We start from the raw sequence: 16239 nt of genomic DNA on the forward strand, positions 1-16239 counted from the left end.
GATTTACATGGCACTGCCACCAAGCCCTCCTCTCTCCGGCTCTGTCATTCTCAGCCCAATACTCACGTCTCTCTCTTCTCACCGGCCCGTCCCATCCCCTCTGCCCTGTCCCCCCCACACCTCTCCGCTCTGGGTACCCTCAGGAGAGCCGTAATGACCTGTTCGGGACAGTGAAGCATTGCTCCCTCTCTGCTGCATCTGTCTCTGGCAACGCCGCTCTCCGAAGCTCTCCGGCACATCCAGATGGAGAACCCAGCAGGCAAGGCAGGGCCCTAGCCCTGGAACGCTGCAGATTTCCTCTGGATGCAGGTGATATCGAGAGCCGGGGTAAACCGCGTCACTGGCAGAGCTCTCGCGGGACCACTAGGTCCCTGTTCTTAAAATCCCATTGGTATCTCTTAAGAGCAATAAATTGCATTTGCACAGCACATCCCGCCCAAGGATCCCCTCTCACCCAAAGACGACGAAGGAGGCACAAGACAGAGGTCTATAAAATCGTGATGGATGTGGAGAAAGCAAATAGGGAAGTGTTATTTGCCCCTTGTCACAGCACAAGAACTAGGGGTCACCCAATGAAACTAACAGGCCGCAGGTTTAAAACAAACCAAAGGAAGTTTTTCTTCCCACAGCGCACCGTCGACCTGTGGAACTCCTTGCCAGAGGATGTTGTGAAGGCCAGGACAATAACAGGGTTCAGAAAAGAGCTAGATAAATGTAATGGATGATAGGTCCATCAAGGGCTATTAGCCGGGCTGGGCAGGGATGGTGGCCCAAGCCTCTGTTTGCCAGAAGCTGGGAATGGGCGACTGGGCTGGATCACTCAATGATTCCCTGTTCTGTTCATTCCCCCTGGGGCAGCTGGCATTGGCCACTATCAGAGACAAGATACTGGGCTACATGGACTTTTGGTCTGACCCAGAGTGGCCGTTCTTATGTCAAGGATCTCAAAGTATTTAGCCAAGTGTAATTCACTAAGCTGCCCAACTCTCTCGTGACGTAAGCATTCCTGTCCCCATGTTACCGAGAGGGAAACTGAGTCACAAAGTGAGACTAGGGATCAGAGCTAGGCCTGAATGGAACCCTTTTGAAAGCACCTAAAATGTCCGGTATTTTCTGAATTTTTCCCCGGCCAGGAGGCGAAAATGCCGGGCACCTGGCAACCGCCTCCCCCTCCTTTTTTCCCCCCTTCAACAGAATTTTTCCTGGTGGTTTTTTTTTGGTGGGGGTCAGTATTTTTGTTTCAACCATCTGGCAACCCTACTGCTATTGTGTTCTTTCAACCGAAAGGCGAAAGAACAGAGGGTTTTTTTACGACAGTGGTAAGCCTCTTTCTACGAGGAAGAAGCCTTTTTCCAAAGATCTCTTTCAAGAAAAGGCATGTGTGGATGCAGAAGAGGGGGGTTTTTTTCAAATGAAGAGGCCTCCAGGAAAAAGCACAGGTGCCCTGGTGGCCACTCCGTCCACGGTAATCACAACTGAAATGCGAGAGAGCGTCCAATGAATACGGACACTATCTTTAGCAAAAGCACATGGCTTTTTCGTTGCGCTTTTGCTGTGTGGACGCTCTCTTCCAAAAGAAGTCTAGACATAGCCTGAGCTTCTGCCATAGCTTCAACATCAAAAAGGGTGTCACAAGGGGGGGGGGGGGGAATTGTTCTCCTTGTCCTCTGAGGACAGGGCAAGAAGCAATGGGCTTAAACTGCGGCAGGGGAGGTTTAGGTTGGAGAACAGGAAAAACTTCCTACTTGTCAGGGGGGTGAAACACTGGAATAAATTGCCTAGGGGGGCTGTGGAGTCTCCATCCCTGGAGAGATTTAAGAGCAGGTTGGCTAGACATCTATCAGGGATGAACTAGATGGTGCTGGGTCCTGCCGTGAGGGCAGGGGACTGGACTCGAAGACCTTTCGAGGTCCCTTCCAGTCCTGGTGTTCTAGGATTCTAGGATTCTATCCAAGTGACAGCTACGCGGCCATCTCTAGCAGGAGCCCTGTGGTCACAAATCGTCCTATTCACCTTGCGGGATCTTGGTCCAAGAAGATGCTCCGTGCCTGCGTGGAAGTGGGGGTACCTCGGCGTCCGCCCATGTACTGCACACATGCTCCGCTGCACTCCAGAAGACACATATTAACGCCGCCAGTGCTGAAGTCTTGTCCAGAGAAGCAGATGCTTGTGGAGGGTGACGCTGGCTGCGAGGAACAGATGAAAAGGCGTCTCTGCCGCGGAGTGAATTCCATCAGACCTGCGGCAGCTGCTCCCCAAGTCTCTGAAAGCAAAAGTCCTCATGAATAAATATTAGGGGGTGGGGGATGAGGCTTCCAGAAAACAAAAGGAATGCAAAGGAAGTTACTGAGGGACGCGGATCTTTCATCTCAACAAAATACGATAGAGTTGGGGATTTTTTTTAGTGAGCCAGAAGGTCTATAAACTGCTACTCCCCTGCCTGTGAACACACGAGCTTTCTGCATTAGTGATTTCGTGTGGGACCGGAGTCAGCCTCCTGGAACAGCTCCATAATCATTTGATCTAAAGGGAGAGCCCGGAGCTCTCCAGTTGCGAAATGCAGGGCATGCCCTGGAACAAAGTTTGCAGGGTGGGGAGAGGCCCTGGCTTTGAGTTGTGTTGTTGCGCTGGCTTTGAGTTGTGTTGTTGCCCTGGCTTTGAGTTGGGTCATTGCCCTGGCTTTGAGTTGGGTTGTTGCGCTGGCTTTGAGTTGTGTTGTTGCGCTGGCTTTGAGTTGGGTCATTGCCCTGGCTTTGAGTTGGGTTGTTGCCCTGGCTTTGAGTTATATTGTTGCATTGGCTTTGAGCTCTGTTGTTGCTCTAGGTTTTTGTTGTGTTGTTGCTCTGGCTTTGAGTTGTGTTGTTGTGCTAGCTTTGAGTTGTGTTGTTGTGCTAGCTTTGATTTGTGTTGTTGCTCTGGCTTTGAGTTGTGTTGTGCCCTGGCTTTGAGTTGTGTTGTTGCTCTGGCTTTGAGTTGTGTTGTTGTGCTAGCTTTGATTTGTGTTGTTGCTCTGGCTTTGAGTTGTGTTGTGCCCTGGCTTTGAGTTGTGTTGTTGCTCTGGCTTTGAGTTGTGTTGTTGCACTAGCTTTGAGTTGTGTTGTTGCCCTGGCTTTGAGTTGTGTTGTTGCACTAGCTTTGAGTTGTGTTGTTGTACTAGCTTTGAGTTGTGTTGTTGCACTGGCTTTGAGTTGTGTTGTTGCCCTAGCTTTGATTTGTGTTGTTGCCCTGGCTTTGAGTTGTGTTGTTGCCCTGGCTTTGAGTTGTGTTGCTGCTCTAACTTTTTGTTGTTTTGCTGCCCTGGCTTTGAGTTGTGTTGTTGTGCTGGCTTTGAGTTTTATTGTTGCTCTAGCTTTTTGTTGTGTTGCTGCCCTGGCTTTCAGTTGTGTTGCACTCCAGTCTCTGCACAATGCCGCAACCCCAGGGAAACACTTCCCTGACTCCCAGCTGTCTTGCCTCTCCAGGTTGGCACTTCTACCAGGCAAACTGGGTGCATAAATCAATTCCCAGGGGGAAAGTCCCAGGGACACAAGCTGGTCCTCGGGGTCCTGCCGGCAGCTGAGACTGGCTGATAGGGGATGGATCCTTCGAGGATCCCCTGGTCTGGACACCTGGCATTGGCCACTGTCGGAAGGCAGACACTGGGCACCAGGGCCCGTTGGTTTAACCCAGCCTGGCCGCTCTTGTTTTTTAATTTTTTGCAAGTCTAATCAGGGCCCTTCTTACGATTTTTGGTGCCCTCCGCCGCCCGAGCCGCTGCATCCTCCATCCCCTGTTGGGGGGGCAGCCGCTCCATGGGGTGGGGCTGTGCTCAGGGCTGTGGGGGTACGATCAGGGAGAAGACACCAGGGGTTGGGGAATTGGGTCAGGTGGAATTGGGAGGCCAGGGAAGGGGGCTGGGAGATTGTCACTTTAACACTTCACACCTAGCAGGATGGACACTGGAGACTACAAACTCTGGGCCAGATTCCTCACTGCCTTAGGTGGTGATTTAGACTCAGGACTGTCCTTAAGCTCACACACCATACGCAGCTGTGCAGGGCACTGCTACATTTGGAGCACCAGTGGTACTCTGAATTTAGTAGTGCCCTGGGCCCTCATTTTTTTTCCATATATGTGTGGAATAAATTTTGCTATGTGCACCGAGGCGTGTGCAGCTGTGCACCACCACTAGGTACACGTGGCGCTGGCTGTGGGCACTCTGCTAAGCAGCCAGGTGGCATTTGACTCTTCCCTGGGCAGCCGGCCGCATGCTCCACTTACAGGACAGGCTAGTCAGGACAGGCGGTAGAGGCCGGATACCAGAGCCCAGGGTCAAAGATGGAGTCAGGTGGGCAGGGATCAGAGAGGAAGCTCAGAATCAGGTAATCCAGATTGAGGCAGGGCAGGGTCCAAGGCAGGAGCAAGGCTGGAAACCTGCAGCACAATCACAGCCATGGACAGATGCTCTGAGCAGCCACGGAACTGCTGGTGGTGGACTTCACAGCTGGACTGCTGACCCTGCCAGCATCCCCACGCACAGCATCCCAACACACAGCATCCCAACACACAGCATCCTCATGCACAGCATCCCCACGCACAGCATCCCCACTCACAGCACCCCAGCACACAGCACCCCAACACACAGCATCCCCACGCACAGCATCCCAACACACAGCATCCCCACTCACAGCACCCCAGCACACAGCATCCCAACACACAGCATCCTCATGCACAGCATCCCCACACACAGCACCCCAACACACAGCACCCCAGCACACAGCACCCCAACACACAGCATCCCAACACACAGCATCCCCACTCACAGCACCCCAGCACACAGCATCCCAACACACAGCATCCTCACGCACAGCATCCCCACACACAGCACCCCAACACACAGCATCCTCACGCACAGCATCCCCACACACAGCACCCCAACACACAGCATCCCCACTCACAGCACCCCAGCACACAGCACCCCAACACACAGCATCCCCACGCACAGCATCCCAACACACAGCATCCTCACGCACAGCATCCCCACACACAGCACCCCAACACACAGCACCCCAGCACACAGCACCCCAGCACACAGCACCCCAACACACAGCATCCCCACGCACAGCATCCCCACACACAGCACCCCAATACACAGCATCCTCATGCACAGCATCCCCACGCACAGCATCCCCACGCACAGCACCCCAATACACAGCATCCTCATGCACAGCATCCCCACACACAGCACCCCAGCACACAGCATCCCAACACACAGCACCCCCACACACAGCACCCCAATACACAGCATCCTCATGCACAGCATCTCCCACATAGCATCCCTACACACAGCATCCCCACACACAGCACCCCAACACACAGCACCCCAGCACACAGCACCCCAACACACAGCATCCCCACACTGTCGTGGTGTTTGCGGCGTGCACACCGAGAAGCAAGATAAAAACATCACTACATTTTCTAGACGGTTGCAATGTCACCTGAGTTGATTTCTTAGGACTCAGAATGATGCCCCAAGAAGCCGATGTCAGCCAGAAGCAAAGCAGGCTGCTCCCTCGAACAGACAGGTCCCACTCACTCCACCTTATTCTGAATTGTTGGTCTGTGCCTTGTCTGCAGCTAAGCCCTGCTTGCATTCTTCTCCGCAAAGCCCCCTAGCCCACAAGCAGGATCAGGAGAAACCCCTAAATTGAAAATGACACCCTGTCATTTTAACACAGTTCAAAGGCATCACGTCCAATGAAATCCCCTTTATCTCCATCCCTCAAACACACCTTCTCCTGTCCCTCATCGGTGAAAATACTCCGAACAAAAAAAAATCTTGTTCATCTAAACAAACCAAACCAGCAGTTATCTTCCGATACAGCCAGGAATCCCGATCCCACGCACGGGGGATCCCGAAGACTGTCTCTTTCTCGGCTCGTCTGGTCTCCCTCCCTTATCGGCGAGATACGGCCTTATCTGATTGACAAATTCTGGAGACGGTACAAAGCAGCTCGATGTTGATCAAAGGCACTGGGCAGTGCCGAGCGACCGAAGAACGGAGACTCAGCCAGGCTGGGAGAAAGTGAGAGTGCCGGCTGAGCGGCGACGGGGGGGAGCGTGTTTCTCGGGGGGAGGAGAACAATTCTCTGACTGGCCCGAGAAGCAGAGCCTGAAGGCTTGGATAAGAGCACGCTGAGACTGAGCAGGACCAGGACAGCCGGGGGATGTTCTGAGAGAGTCCAGGGACGCTGTCAGCCCCTTGACACCACGTGCAGGCTTGCTGGAGCACAGCAGCTCAGCCACGGGGGGGAAGCTGGCATATAGCTCCCACTGTACAATAGCCAGGGCCATTTCTCAGGCCTGCCTCTTCTAAGCAGTGGGGCTCGGGAGCTATCACTGGGCCTGGCTCTCGCTGAAGAAGGGCTGCAGGGTATGATCTGCCCTGCTATCTTTTTTTGGAATAGCTTAATAGTGTGGTTAGTCCCCAGGAAAGAGGCTGAGTCCACAATAAGCTGCAGTATGAACAACAGCAACGTAAGCTTGCTGTGACTGGGGGGGGGGGGGGGTCTGCCCCGCGCTGGCCCTTTAAGGGTAAAACCCAACCCTGGGAGAGCAAAGCCCCACAGCTGAGGCACAGACAGCCAATGATGGCCCAGCTGGGGCTCTATAAATAAGGAGAGAATGGAGGACAGTCACTCTTGCTCCAGCTGGGGAGGAGGAGGGACCTGGCTGCCAGGGAAGCTGGGGGTTTCCTGAGACAGAGCAGGGCTGGGGAAAGGAAGGCAGGCAGGCAGGCAGGCCTGACGGGCTCAGGCCTGACCTTGCTCCCAGGCTGCAGGGCCTGGGGCAAGGCCTGAGTGTACTAAGGCTGCAGGGAGGCAGCCAGTGATAGGAGAAGGCTGCAGGCCCATGCCCTCCTGGCCAGTGCTGAGTGACCATGTCAGATGGAGGTTTGTCCTTGAGGCAGGGGCTAGATGATGCCTGGCGGGGGTCACTGAGGCAAGGTGGGCCTAGGGGGTTTGGGGGGCTTCTCAGAGGAGGACCCCTGAGTGTGGGGGCCCTGGGATAGGGCAGTACCCAGAGGTGGCTGGTTTTGTGGCCCTCTGGGGGCCATGCCCCACCAATATTCAGAGATGTGAGCCCAGCTCCACCAGGGCTGGGGCTGATATGTCCAGAGCTGTCCCGTCCATAGGACAGGCTGTACTAGCCTATTTGCTCCCTCTTATAGGCATTAGCAGGAGCATGGGCAGCAGGCCCGACTGAGAAGGGACGTGAGAGCAGCTTTCAAGAACCTAAAAGGGTGTCACAGGAGGAGGGAGGAAAATAGTTCTCCTTGGCCTCTGAGGACAGGACAAGCAGCAATGGGCTTAAACTGCAGCCAGGGAGGTTCAGGTTGGACATTAGGAAAAACTTCCTGCCTGTCAGTGATGAAACACTGGAATAAATTGCCTAGGGGGTTGTGGAATCTCTGTCCCTGGAGCTATTGAAGAGCAGGTTGGACAGACACCTGTCAGGGATGGACTAGACAGTGCCTGGTCCTGCCGTGAGGGCAGGGGACTGGACTGGATGACCTCTCGCGGTCCCTGCCAGTGTTAGCATTGTATGATTCGGTGACATAGGGAAGTGAATATTCCCCTTTATTCGGCCCTGGGGAGGCCACATCTGGAGTATTGTGTCCAATTCTGCCCCCTCTCCGCTGCCCCCCCCCCCCACTACAGAAAGGATGTGGATGTGTTGGAGAGGGTCCAGCAGAGGGCAACCAAAATGAATCGGGGGCCAGAGCCAATGACTTAGGACAGGGCTGGGAACCCTTTCGGGGTCAAGGGCTGCTGACCCACCGGAAAATCAGTCGAGGGCTGCACAGAAGTGAGAAGCAAAACACAAAAAGCAAACCCCCCCCCCCCCACCGGCATGGCCCCTGATTGAGGAGACAGACCCTCCCCACATTCCCCTCACACCCCTGAGCCTAGGGGGGGCCAGGCTAGTAGATTCTGTGGGCTCCAGACCCATGGTAGGGTGGTTGGAGTGCCAGTGTGGGCTCTCCAATGTTGGGGGGGGACCCTAAGCCTTAGGGGCTGGATCCAGGCAAGCTGGGGCACATCTAGCTCAGTTCTCCACCTTTGACTTATGAACAGAGGCTGGGGGATTTGGGCGTATTCAGTCTGCAGAAGAGAAGAGCAGGGGGGGATTTGGTAGCAGCCTGCAACTCCCTGAAGAGGGGTCCCAAAGAGGCTGGACAGGGGCTGTTCCTAGTGGGGGCAGATGGCAGAACAAGGAGCAATGGGCTCAAGTTGCAGTGGGAGAGGTCTAGGGTAGATATTAGGAAAAGCTATTTCCCTAGGCAGGTGGGGAAGCGCTGGGCTGGGTTCCCTAGGAAGGGGGTGGAGTCTCCATCCCTAGAGGTGTTTAAGGTCTGGCTGGACAAAGCCCTGGCTAGGATGATTGCGTTAGGGTACATCCTGCTTTGGGCAGGGGGCTGGACTCGATGACTCCTGAGGTCTCCTCCAGCCCTGGGGTTCTAGGATTCTAGGATCCTTGGCTTCTGTGCTGAGACTGTCAGCCAAGATGAGCACAGCCACCAAGATCTGACATTGTTTACCCCTCTGGTCTGGGTTAACACTGGTTATTTTCACCTGACGTGGGTCAGATCGTCATCACTTGGACTCACCGGCACCCTGGATCTGACTTGAGGGAAAGTCTTCTGGCTGGCTCTTGTTATCGCACAACCCGCCTCCTAAATCCAACTGGCGTTTACCCATGTGGGGCACTGGTTCCAATCCGGTCAGAGAGCAAGAGAGCAGAAAAATGCCAATCCCGTTTTTTTAATGCTCGTTCTCTAGGGAAATACCACAGGCCACTGGTCCCAGGATACTCATCTCTGGCACACCAAGGTCCTGAATCTGACTGATACAAACAAGTAACGATAAAATCACAATCCAAGTGTATGTTGCCCCTCTGTGCATGGAGGGAGGGTCCGGTTTCATGCTAAGCAAATGATTTCACCTCTTGTGGCCATCTACAGCAGACAAGAGCCTCCCAAAATGCTCAGCTCTGTTACAGGATTTACCGACTTTCTTACTCTGTGATTTCAGCTGCTCCAGTATTTGTCTGGCTGGCTTTTCGCCTCCCCAGACAGCCTTATGGAGAGGCAGTGTGCCTTACTGGGTAGCGTACAGGACTGGACAGGCACACGTACCCCCAGAAAAAATGGGTTCTCTTCTTCGCTCTCACCTGCCCAGTGACTTTGTGCAAGTCAGTGCCCCCTCTCCGTGCCTCAGTTTCCCCAGCGATAAAATGGAGATAATGATAGTGACCTCTTTGGGAGAGGGCTTGGAGATGGATGAGGGAAAAGCTCTACAGTTTGTAGAGAAGACCATGTGGCTGTAGGCTCACCTCCAGTATGTTCCCCTGAAATTAATTCCCAGAAGTTTCTATGTTGTGCAGTGGGTCACACAACAAATTCATAATCTGTGCTGCCTTGACCCTTCAGTGGAGCTATGACAATTGGCACCAAGTGAGGACCTGGCCTGTCTACCTGAGTGGAGTTACCCCCGATTTAGGATGGTAGGAACAAGAGGAGGATGGGGCCCAGAAGAAATGCTGGGAGCTTTGCTTCATTTGTATGTATCTCCAAGGGTTCATATTAAGGCCCCAATAGAAAGAACGGGGCTGTGGCATTAACCAAATCTACTGCCTTCCTGTCTTCTTACCCCATGGATTCCTGAACAGCTGGTGGAATTCCTCTAGAGAGAAGTTTCACCACAAAACAGCAGGTGCTATTCGGTGATTAAAAAAAAACCACCCCAAGCCCTAGCAACACCAGCCACGTCAGGTTAGATGCTACTTCTGTACGTATCTAATTCTCCAGCTAAGTAGAAGCAGAAATTCCTGCAAACTGGGGGAGGCCAGGGGGAGAGGCAATGGAAGAACAGCCACCAAAATTAGCAAGGTTCTCAGGCCAGGAAAAAGGCAAGTGGTTTGCCCAGGACGCAGCGAAGGCAACGGTGTGACGTTTCTTTGTGCACAATGGAATCATGCAGCCGATGTGCAGTGCCTCAGAACACCTGAGATGGCTCTGGGGCGTTGGATTTTTTTCTCTTTTGGATGGGTGGAGACAAGGTCTGGGTTGGCTGGGTGTCCGTGGGCTGTACGTGTGGCTCCACTAGGGTGCATCTGTGGGCTGCATGAGCAAAGGCAGCTTTCTTCCCTGATTAGGGCTCTGGGGTGTGTTTCTGCTGTAACTATAATTAGGGAGGGGCTCTTTGTTTATTTAGGCTGAGAGCTTTAAAGATAAATGACAGCGCCAGAGATGTTTTTCAGCACTTCATAAATCAAGTGCCAGCTGGTCAGTTTCACCTCTGAAATGTCTTGCGCATTGTGGGGTTTTGGGGGTGTTTTTTTTTTTTAACTTTCAAAAATGGTGCGCACGCGCACACACACACACACACACACACGGCAGGGAGTGTGTAGAGCTGTGGTGTTGCCCTTTTGAAAGACTGGAAAGCCATTTCAAATCAGACCCCCTCGCCTCATTTCCATTTCTGAATTAAAAGCTGTGAGGCGACATCGTCAGCAAACATTTGGCAAGGCCGGAGACACCCGGCAGGCTGACTGACAGACGGGTAGGCCCACGTCTGCACTGACACATACATTTTCTCATTTAATTTAATGCCTCTTTTCACCGTCTCACTCAACACGTCTGGAGATTTACAGGTGATGGGTTTTTTCCCCCCTTAGCAGAGGATTTATAGTTTGCAGGGATGGCTGGTGCATAGCAGCCCATGCAGGCGCTTGTGCCAAATGGGACGCTGTTCACTTTCACAAGTTAGACAAGATTGCTGGTCGCTGGCAGCGATGGCCTCTCCTTGGGCAAGAGCTAAACAGGTTTCACTCAAACAGTGCTCATGCTTTGAAGTCCTCCAGACCGCTCAGCACCCCCTAGCCAGGCCTAGGTTTGCATGATCTCTGTGCCAGTTGGAAAGATAGGTCCGGGGGCAAGGTGTCTGAGGGCCGCTGGTTTTTCTGAAGGAGGTGGTGAAGAAATGCATAGTGGCTGGGATTTTCAAAAGAGCTCAAGGGAGTTAGGCACCCAGAGGGAGTCGTTAGTGGGAGTTAGGGGCCTGAATCCTTTTCTGCATCCCACCTTTGTTCCAGCATAGAATCATAGAATCCCAGGGCTGGAAGAGACCTCAGGAGTCATCGCGTCCAGCCCCCCTGCCCAAAGCAGGACCAACCCCAACTCAATCATCCCAGCCAGGGCTTTGTCAAGCGGGGACTTACACACCTCTAGGAGTCTTGTGTCCAGTTCTGGGCGCCACATTTCAAGAAAGATGTGGAGAAATTGGAGAAGGTCCAGAGAAGAGCAACGAGAATGAGGAAAGGTCCAGAGAACATGAGCTATGAGGGAAGACTGAAAGAACTGGGCTTGTTTAGTTTGGAAAGGAGAAGATGGAGAGGGGACACGAGAGCAGTTTTCAAGTATCTAAAAGGGTGTCACAAAGAGGAGGGAGAAAAATTGTTCTTGGCCTCCAAGGACAAGACAAGAAGCAATGGGCTTCAACTGCAGCAAGGGAGGATTAGGTTGGACATTAGGAAAAACTTCCTAACTGTCAGGGTGGTTAAACACTAGAATAAATTGCCTGGGGAGGTTGTGGAATCTCCATCTCTAGAGTTATTTAAGAGCAGGTTGGACAGACACCTGTCAGGGATGCTCTAGATGATACTGGGTCCTGCCATGAGGGCAGGGGACTGGACTTGATGACCTCTCAAGGTCCCTTCCAGTTCTAGTGTTCTATGATTCTATCCCCTCCCTAGGGAACCCAACTTAATGCTTCCCCCACCGCCAGGGAAGTAGTTTTTCCTAATGAACCGAGATCTCCCCCAGTTGGCTATAGGGCATCTTGGGAAAATCCCAAGGAGAGCCGTGGGTTACAACCCCGCCTTTGTTCTAGGTGTGAACCCACAGCACAGAGCAAAGACATGGGGTTGAGGGGAATTGTCCAGCTTTAGGGATGTTCTCAGTGCTTCCAGCCTTGTCTACTAGGGCCGGCGATCTAAGCTGCACCCCTTCAGCTACATGAACATCTTAGAGCTACTTACCAGGGTGTCTTCACTGTGGCAAGTAACATTCTCCCATCGACTTGCCTGACTCTTCTCCTTCTGGTGGACGACAAGAGTTGATGGGAGAGCACTCGGTGGTTGATTTATCTGGTCAAATCGACCTCCTCCCCCCCCCCCCCCCGCCCAAACTTGAACACAGCATGGTGCTAGGATGGTGGAGACAGACAAGAGATTAAGGAAGGAGCAGTAGCCCCCGGCATTCGGTCAGGGCCAGAGTTTGGAATTAGCAGGCCTGTTTCACAAGGCTAGTCTAGGGCGCACCACAAAAACTAGCCTATGCTTATCCATGCTGTCTGCGTGGATGGTGTGGAGGTGGACACCACAATTCTGTGGCTTTGTTACTGCGTGGCTTGCAATACACAGGGAGAATCTTGAACTGAGCTGCAGGCTAGGGTGGCTAAGGAAACCCAGGTTTCCGGGCTGGTCCAGCCATTTGGAGAGAGCACGACCACACAGGGACCTGTGCCTGGCCTAGGGCACACGCTAGGGTCAGCCTCCCCAGTCTGGCATGAGGGTGCTGGCTGTGTGATGAGGAGGCAAAGGAGGCAGCCAGCAAGATGTTAGCAGGACAGGTCACTATCCATCCTTTGAAGGGTTGCCCTGCTCTTCCTTGTGCTTTCTTCTCTTGCCCAGCGGGTGGCGCTCTGGAAAGCCGCCCAGCTGGCAGAATGGGGGCGTTGTCGCTGGCTCCTTTGGCTACCTGGACTCTCGGGAGATCAAGGCGCCCACCAGACTGGACAGCGACAGAGCAGAGGAGCAGGAGAGAGGCCATGGGGCAGCTGTCAGGAATCATGATTAAAATCACCTCCCGCTCGCTAAATGCTAAAAGGAAGGGCAGGGAGCTCAGAGGAACTGTGGCTCCAAGGCTTGAAGTGGAGCTGGGGTGAAGGAGAGAACATAAGAACGGCCATAGAACATCAGACCAAAGGTCCATCCAGCGCAGTATCCTGTCCTCTTGCCACGTGCCCTTTATAATATCTGCTGACAAGAGAAAACTCAGAAAGCTAAGCAGTTAAGAATATCTTGTTTTAATCGACATCTGAGCTTCCCGGTAACCGTTCTGCTTGTTGGCCAATGAGCGCATTTCTTCGGACGGCATCACAAGAAAACGTGAAACTGAGCAGAGATGAATGCTCGGGTGGATTTTTAGGCCTGGTTTTCTGCAGCCTGATGGAAATGCTCCGGAGTCCCGGGTGTTTCAAGGTCATTTTATGAAGTATCTCTGCTACTCCACTTCTTATTTTAAAGGAAGCTTGCCCCATTGCCGCCTGTTATTCACCAGAGGGTAATAGAGCGATGCCAACTTCCTCCAGCTCTGGACCTTCCCATCTGAAAGGCCATGCTGTACCGTACACTTCAGAGCCATAAGATTTTGCTGCCTCCGAAGAACAGCCGTCATCAAGCATGCAAAGCCTCTTACAGCTTTGGCTGTGTCCTGGGCGACATCATCAATGGTTCTTCTTCTTCTTGTATGGTTCTCCCTTCACTTTGCTTCTCCCTTGTCTCTGGGGCGCTGAGGTTAGAGTGTTTGGGGCCAGCTCCACACCACTCATGGGGTATGTCTACACTACAACACTAATTCGAACTAACTTAATTCGAATTAGTGCATCTAGACCTAAAAACTAATTCGTATTAGCGTATTGCTAATTCAAAATAGCATGTCCACATTGAGTGGACCCTGAACCGAAGTTAAGGCTGGACGGAACCAGTGCCGGCAGGGCATCAGGTTAGGACTTAGACAGACCCAGAGACTTGCAGTCCAGAAGCTGCAGCACTGGAAGTTATGGACAAGCGAGAAAGGGATGGGTTGAGCTGGGGATCCACTCTGGAGTTTGGGGACTGGTGGTGAGTGGAGAGATTCACCGATTTGAATGTCAGCGAGACAATAAACTTGGGCACCCTGCTGGTATTTCTACAGGGTCCAAGGCTTTTCAGAGCTGACCTGCACTTTAAAAACTTAAGGCTCTTGAAAGGTTCCAGCTGGAGTCAGCCAGGGCCTCGGGACCCTACCGCGGGATGGATACACCTGGGGAAAGTTGCCTCTTCAGTTCGGTGTCGTTGTTTGAAAGCACCCGTAAGGATAGCCACTCGGGCTTCAGTTTTCAGGGGTAGGGAGGGAGAAAACAAATCTGGTTTCCACAAACGCTGAGCGACTTCCCCACCAGGCTGAGGCCGGAGCCGGGCGTGACCCACGTGGCGACAGTTTATCTGGAGCTGCCGCAGCGTTTATTAAGAGGGGCTGTCGCTGTTTATCTGCGCCTTGTCTGCAGAGGCAGGTGTTCTGAAAAGAAATCCTCCATGCTGTCAGCAGGCCGGGCGGCCGGGTTTGGAAAGGGGGAAACGTCCAGAGGCGACTCCAACGGCCTGAGTGTCTCTGAGAAACCCGGCAAAACCCGTTCCAAACCCGTTCCATCCTAACGGTGCATCTGACCTTCAGCTACACGAGCGTCATTTCCCGCTCAGGTGCACACACACACACACACACACTCAGAGGATTGCACCCAAAGGGGAGCAGAGAGCAAGGGGGGGGATAAATCAGGAAACATGTTTTGGGAGAAGGGGTCATAGTTGCCCCAGATAGCGGGATGGCCCCAATAGTATCAGGATGTCCGGTCACCTTAATGCAGGGGCGGGGAACCTTTTCTCCCTTTGGAGGCCACAGACCACAATAAAATCAGTCGGGGACAAATGAGAAGCAACCCCCCTTCCCGCAACCCAGAACCAGACTGACCTGGCTCCCAGCTGAGAAACAAACACAAAAAGGCACTCGCCCGCACTGGCAAGGTCTCCCCAAGCGGCTACCCCCCAGCCTTGCGGGGGGAAGTGGCACCAGGAAAGGGGACCTTTTGGGGTCGGGGGCTGCTGACCCTCAGAACAGTCAGTCTGGGCCACACACACGTGAGAAGCAAAAAAAAAAAAAAAAAAAAACCCAACCAAACCTTCGCTGGCATGACCCCCGACTGAGGAGACAGACATTCCCACATTCCCCTCGCACCCCAAAGCCGAGAAGTCCCAGGCTAGTAGATTTTGTGGGCTCCTGCTGGAGGGAGCCCCAAGCTGTAGGGGCCAGATCCAGGCAAACCGGGGGCCATATCTGGCCCCCGGGCCTTAGGTTCCCCGCACCTGACTTAGCTGGATCAGAGTAAGCCAGAGACTCGATCTGGCCCTTGACCCATAGGTTCCCCATCCCTGAGTACGGTCCCATCTGAAACCCTGGGTAGGCACTGAGGCGACTAGCCCAGCCTGGTGCCGGTGCAGCCATAACTACCTGGCTCTTTCCGGTGCTCGGGCTGCAGCAGCATTCGCATGGGGTGGCTCCCTCAGCTAGAAATGGCACCTCCCGCTCCAGGGGAGACATCCCCTCAGAACAACACTCCCACATACCCCAAAACGCCTACCCGTGACACAACTCAGTCATGGCTTGAACTTTGTTCTGATTGCTCTGCCCCCACAAAAAAAGATCCACGCTGGATTTCCAGATTAAAAAGACCAGGTGACCCCAGGCCCTCTGCCCCTCTCCCTCTGAGATGCTGAAGCGCTGAAAACCCCAGTCTCAGCTCCATCCCGCCACTGGCGTTACCCCTGGGATTACTTTGGCTGCAAGAAAGCAGCCATTTCCCGTCTTTCTCGCTGGCCTACGTTCGATGCTGGGAAGGCGGGAACCCCCCTACCCAGCCCCCTCCCTAGTCAGCATCCAGGGGCCCTTGAACACAAGGACCACTTGACCCTTTTGCATAAACTCTCCTTAGCCCCTGGGACAGATGGCACCTGGCGGGCGGTGAGGGGGTGGGTGCTCTCGGCAAAAGCTCACCTGTTGATTGGCTCCGGGGTGCCCAGCCGGGGAGGGCCACATGCTTATCAGGAGGCTGCTCCTCCAGACACAGCAGCCCCTGACGGCCCGGCCGGCCTGTGAAATGAGGCCAAGATAAATGAGATCTCTCTGACCCCCACCAATGTGGCCCAGACAGAAACCAGGTGGGAGCCCGGGAGCCTGCCCCTTCTGTAAACAACCTTCTGTCTCAGCCCAAACAGCTTTCGCCTGAGCGGCTGGATGGAGGGGCCAAGCGTCGCGCTGGCCAGAAAGTTAAAGGGCAGCGGCGAGAACGCGCGGCTGGAAAAAGATGCTTTGGGGAAAGG

The 16239-nt window shown here is 53.6% G+C and overlaps 1 long non-coding RNA gene across 1 annotated transcript; it reads right to left on the minus strand.

Annotated features, from left to right (window-relative positions):
- Nucleotides 1-482: 482 nt before the first annotated feature.
- On the minus strand, nt 483-6189 carry LOC112545356 (uncharacterized). Its single transcript, XR_003088821.2, has 4 exons — nt 5772-6189; nt 5478-5681; nt 4261-4413; nt 483-2263 (listed from the first exon to the last, which is right to left on the minus strand). It is a non-coding gene; the product is annotated as an uncharacterized LOC112545356 (long non-coding RNA).
- Nucleotides 6190-16239: the final 10050 nt, after the last annotated feature.

Source organism: Pelodiscus sinensis, chromosome 29, assembly GCF_049634645.1.
Source record: "Pelodiscus sinensis isolate JC-2024 chromosome 29, ASM4963464v1, whole genome shotgun sequence".
Classification (NCBI taxonomy): Eukaryota; Metazoa; Chordata; order Testudines; family Trionychidae; genus Pelodiscus; species Pelodiscus sinensis.